This window comes from Microcaecilia unicolor, chromosome 1, assembly GCF_901765095.1.
Source record: "Microcaecilia unicolor chromosome 1, aMicUni1.1, whole genome shotgun sequence".
In the NCBI taxonomy this organism is placed as follows: Eukaryota; Metazoa; Chordata; class Amphibia; order Gymnophiona; family Siphonopidae; genus Microcaecilia; species Microcaecilia unicolor.
The window spans coordinates 20,844,727-20,850,726 of record NC_044031.1 but is presented as its reverse complement, the minus strand read 5'-3'; positions in this window follow the sequence as shown (position 1 = coordinate 20,850,726).

Here is a 6,000-nt window from a genome sequence, read left to right as displayed (position 1 = left end):
CCGCTCTTGGTGCCGTTTTCTCTTTACATCTATTTTCTCCCAGTCACTACTGACCTCACCTAATTATACCTAATTCTGAATCACGCTATGGCCCCTATACACATTCTCTTCCTTGCTCTGTCCCTTCCTAATCTTTTCCCTCACCCCCTACTTCTCCGCTACAGGAACTCACTGCCCATCCATCGACTTCATCACCTCACCTTCTCTCCTACCCTCTTCCTCCCTCTTAGCTTTTAATCTTCATCTCTTTCTTCCTTCCATTTTGCCTTCCCCATTCCACCTAAATACCTCTCACCTTCGACACCTTCATGGCCACACCTCCCCTACTCTCCTCCGCTCTCTTTTACTCCTTCTCTTACTCTCAGCCGGTGACATCAATCCCAATCCTGACCCTCCTCACCAACTATTATCCCAACTCTACAGATCTCACCGTGACCTCTCCAACCTCATCACTATTCCTCTACTCCCCTCCTCTTCTCTGCCCTTCTCTTGCGCCCTTTGGAATGCCCGCTCTATCTGCAACAAACTCCCATATGTTCATGACCTCTTTATCTCACGTCACCTCCATCTGCTCGCCATAACACCTGGCTCTGCCCTGACTCTGCTTCAGTCGCAGCCCTCTGCCATGATGGTTATCTTTTCTCACATACTCCTCGCCCTGCTGGTCGCAGGGCGGTGTTGGATTACTTCTCTCTCCCTCCTCCAGATTTCAACCCCTTCTTCCACTTCAATCTCACTGGTTTTCCTCCTTTGAAGTCCACTCTATCCGCCTTTTCTCTCCTCTGCCTCTTTGAATAGCGGTCATTTATCGTCCCCCTGATAAGTCCCTTTCATCCTTTCTCAGTGACTTTGATGCCTGGCTTGCCTTCTTCCATGATCCTTCCTCCCCCTCTTTCATCCTTGGTGACTTTAATATTCCTGCTAATTATCCTTCTATTTCCAAGTTACTCGCTTTAACATCCTCCTTTAATCTCCAACTATGCTCCACCTCCCCCACTCATCAAAATGGTCACTGTCTTGATCTTATCTTCTCCAACTGTTCACCCTCTAGTTTCCTTGCCTCTGATCTTCCCCTCTCTGATCACCATCTTATAACTTTCACACTTAAATCTCCTCCCTCCCAGTCCCATCCTATCTTATCTAATTTATCTAGGAATCTTCACGGTATTGACCCTTCATCTCTATCCTCCCATGTTTCAAACCTCCTGTCTACGGTGGCACCATCCACGTCTGTCAACGAGGCTGTTTCTTCTTACAGCAATATTCTATCCTCTGCCTTAGACACTCTTGCACCTTTGATGACCCCGCCCTATAAGGCGTACAAAACCCCAACCTTGGCTGACTTCTAATATCCGCTACCTACGTTCCTGTACCCGCTCCGCCGAACGCCTCTGGCGGAAATCTCGGGCCTTGCTGATTTCTTACACTTTAAGTTCATGCTGACCTCCTTCCAATCTGCTCTTTTACACGCCAAACAGGATTAATATATCCAACTGACTAACTCTCTTGGCTCTAACCCTCGACTTCCCTTCACCACATTGAACTCTCTCTTCAAGGTGCCCCCTCCCCGACTCCCCCTTCATTATTTCCTCAGACCCTTGCTGAATTCTTTCACGACAAGGTTCAAAAGATAAACCTTGCATTCTCTACCTCGCCACTGGTCCATTCCCCTCTCTCTCCTCCCCCTCATTCCCTTTCCTCCTTTCCTGAAGTTACTATTGAGGAAACTACACTTCTCCTTTCTTCCTCAAAATGTACCACCTGTTCCTCTGATCCCATTCCCACCCACCTTCTTAATGCCATCTCTCCTGCTCTTATTCCTTTTATCTGTCACATTCTCAACCTCTCACTTTCCACTGCAACTGTCCCTGCTGCCTTTAAACATGCTGTGGTCACACCTCTCCTTAAGAAGCCTTCACTCGACCCTACTTGTCCCTCTAATTACCGACCCATCTCCCTCCTTCCTTTTCTCTCCAAATTACTTGAGCGTGCTGTTCTTCACCGCTGCCTTGATTTTCTCTCCTCACATGCTATTCTTGACCCACTACAATCTGGTTTTCGCCCTCTCCACTCAACCAAAACTGCGCTTACTAAAGTCTCCAATGACCTATTACTGGCTAGATCCAGAGGTCTCTATTCCATCCTCATTCTTCTTGATCTTTCCACTGCTTTTGACACTGTCGATCACAGCACACTTCTCGATACCCTGTCCTCACTTGGATTACAGGGCTCTGTCCTTTCCTGGTTCTCTTCCTACCTCTCCCTCTGCACCTTTAGTGTTCACTCTGGTGGATCCTCTTCTACTTCCATCCCTCTGCCTGTCGGCGTACCTCAGGGTTCTGTTCTTGGTCCCCTCCTCTTTTCTATCTACACTTTTTCCCTTGGTTCATTAATCTCATCCCATGGCTTTTCCTACCATCTCTATGCTGATGACTCCCAAATCTACCTTTCTACCCCTGATATCTCACCTTGCATCCAAACCAAAGTTTCAGCGTGCTTGTCTCACATTGCTGTCTGGATGTCTCAACACCACCTGAAATTAAATATGACCAAAACCGAGCTTCTCATTTTTCCCCCCAAACCCACCTCCCCGCTCCCCCCATTTTCTATTTCTGTTGATGGCTCTCTCATTCTCCCTGTCTCCTCAGCTCGAAACCTTGGGGTCATCTTTGACTCTTCTCTCTCCTTCTCTGCTCATATCCAGCAGATTGCCAAGACCTGTCGTTTCTTTCTTTACAACATCCGTAAAATCCGCCCCTTTCTTTCCGAACACTCTACCAAAACCCTCATCCACACCCTTGTCACCTCTCGTTTGGACTACTGCAATCTGCTTCTTGCTGGCCTCCCACTTAGTCACCTCTCCCCTCTCTAGTCGGTTCAAAACTCTGCTGCCCGTCTCGTCTTCCGCCAGGGTCGCTTTACTCATACTACCCCTCTCCTCAAGTCGCTTCACTGGCTCCCTATCCGTTTTCGCATCCTGTTCAAACTTCTTCTACTAACCTATAAATATACTCACTCTGCTGCTCCCCAGTATCTCTCCACACTCGTCCTTCCCTACACCTATTCCCGTGCACTCCGTTCCCTGGATAAATCCTTCTTATCTGCTCCCCTCTCTGCTACTGCCAACCCCAGACTTCGCTCCTTCTGTCTTGCTGCGCCCTATGCCTGGAATAGACTTCCTGAGCCCCTACGTCTTGCCCCATCCTTGACCATCTTTAAATCTAGATTGAAAGCCCACCTCTTTAACATTGCTATTGACTCATAAACACTTGTATCCACTCGCCTCCACCTACTCTCCTCTCCTCTTTTCTCTACACATTAATTGATTTGTTTGCTTTATTTTTTGTCTACTAGATTGTATTCTCTTTGAGCAGGGACTGTCTTTCGTCTATGTTTGTGCAGCACTGCATACGCTTTGTAGCACTATAGAAATGCTAAATAGTAGTAGTAGTAGACAGCAGGAGTGCATCCTCTAGATCCCCAGCAGCTTGGTACCACTGGAAAGCTAGGGTCCATTGACCTGATCTCATGTGAAGGCGAGCCATGGGAGTCACATGCACTGTGGAGGCCATGTGGCCGAGCAATCTCAACATCTGCTGAGCTGTGATCTGCTGAGACACCCGCACCCAGGAAACGAGGGACAGAAGATTGTCAGCTCTCACTTCCGGAAGGTAGACACGAGCCGTCTGAGAGTTCAGCAGAGATCCTATGAATTCGAGTTGCTGAACTGGAAGAAGGTGGGACTTTGGATAATTTATCACAAACCCTAGCAGCTCCAGGAGTTGAATAGTCATCTGCATGGACTGTAGAGCTCCTGCCTCGGAGGTGTTCTTCACCAGCCAATCATCGAGATAAGGGAACACGTGCACTCCCAGTCTGCGCAGAGACGCTGCTACGACAGCCAGGCATTTTGTGAACACCCTGGGTGCGGAGGAGAGACGAAAGGGTAGCACACAATACTGAAAGTGCTGTGTTCCCAGACGGAATTGAAGATACTGTCTATGAGCTGGCAGTATCAGGATATGAGTGTAAGTATCCTTTAAGTTCAGAGAGCATAGCCAATCATTTTTCTGAATCATAGGAAGAAGGGTGCCCAGGGAAAGCATCCTGAACTTTTCTCGGACCAGATATTTGTTCAGGGCCCTTAGGTCTAGGATGGGACGCATCCCCCGTTTTCTTTTCCACAAGGAAGTACCTGGAATAGAATTCCAGCACCTCTTGCCCCGGTGGCATGGGCTCGACCGCATTGGCGCTGAGAAGGGCGGAGAGTTCCTCTGCAAGTACCTGCTTGTGCTGGAAGCTGAAGGACTGAGCTCCCGGTGGGCAATTTGGAGGCTTTGAAACCAAATTGAGGGAGTATCCCAGCCAGACTATTTGCAGAACCCACTGGTCGGAGGTTATGAGAGGCCACCTTTGGTGAAAAAATTTCAACCTCCCCCCGACCGGCAGATCGTCCGGCACAGACACTTTTATGTCGGCTATGCTCTGCTGGAGCCCGTCAAAAGCCCGTCCCTTGCTTTTGCTGGGGAGCTGCAGGGGCCTGTTGAGGCGCACGCTGTTGACGGGAACGAGCGCACTAGGGTTTGGCATGGGCAGCAGGCTGGCGAGAGGGAGGATTGAACCTACGCTTATTAGAAGAATAGGAAACAGTCCTCCTTCCCCCATAAAAACGTCTACCAGTTGAGGTAGAGGCTGAAGGCATCCGACGGGAGAATTTGTCGAAAGCAGTGTCCCGCTGGTGGAGCTGCTCACCCACCTGTTCGACCTTTTCTCCAAAAATATTATCCCCCCGGCAAGGAGAGTCCGCTATCCGCTGCTGGACCCTATTCTCCAGGTCGGAGGCGCGCAGCCATGAGAGTCTTTGCATCACCGCACCTTGAGCAGAGGCCTTGGATGTGACATCAAAAGTATCATAAACACCCCTGGCCAGGAATTTCCTACACGCCTTCAGCTGCCTGACCACCTGCTGAAAAGGCTTGGCCTGCTCAGACGGGAGCTTGTCCACCAAGTCCGCCAACTGCCGCACATTGTTCCGCATATGAATGCTCGTGTAGAGCTGGTAGGACTGAATTTTGGAGATGAGCATTGAAGAATGTTAGGCCTTCCTCCCAAAAGAATCCAAGGTTCTAGAGTCTTTGCCCGGGGGCGCCGAAGCATACTCCCTAGAACTCTTGACCTTCTTAAGGGCCAGATCCACCACACCAGAGTCGTGAGGTAACTGAGTTCGCATCAACTCTGGGTCCCCATGGATCCGATACTGGGATTCGATCTTCTTGGGAATGTGGGGATTAGTTAGCGGCTTCGCCCAGTTCGCCAGCAATGTCTTCTTGAGGACATGATGCATGGGTACTGTGGACGATTCCTTAGGTGGCGAAGGATAGTCCAAAAGCTCAAACATTTCAGCCCTTGGCTCATCCTCCGTAACCACAGGGAAGGAAATGGCCGTAGACATTTCCCGGACAAAGGCCGCAAAAGACAGACTCTCAGGAGGAGAAAGCTGTCTTTCAGGAGAGGGAGTGGGATCAGAAGGGAGACCATCAGACTCCTCGTCAGAGAAATATCTGATGTCTTCCTCCGCCTCCCACGAGGCCTCACCGTCTTTATGGGACACCAGTTCGTGAACTTCTGTCCGAAGCCGTGCCCGTCTTGACTCCATGGAAACATGGCCACGGTGGGTGCGTCGAGAGGAGGACTCCCTTGCTGGCGGCGATGAAGCTGCCTCCATCGATGTCGTTGGGGAGTCCGCCTGGGAGGCAGCCGATGCTTGCGGTACTGGTACTGGAGACCTCACTATGGGCAAGGGGCCAGCCGTCGCTTCACTCGACGGCACCAGTGGCGCAAGCACCCCCCGGTACCGGAGGAGAAGGGCGCAACAGCTCTTCCAGGATCCCTGGAAGGATGGCCCGGAGGCTCTCGCTCAAAGCAGCTGTCGAGGAAGGCAAGGAGTCCATCTTAGAACGCATCGACACCACCTGTATGGAGGGTGAGCGGTCCTCCCGG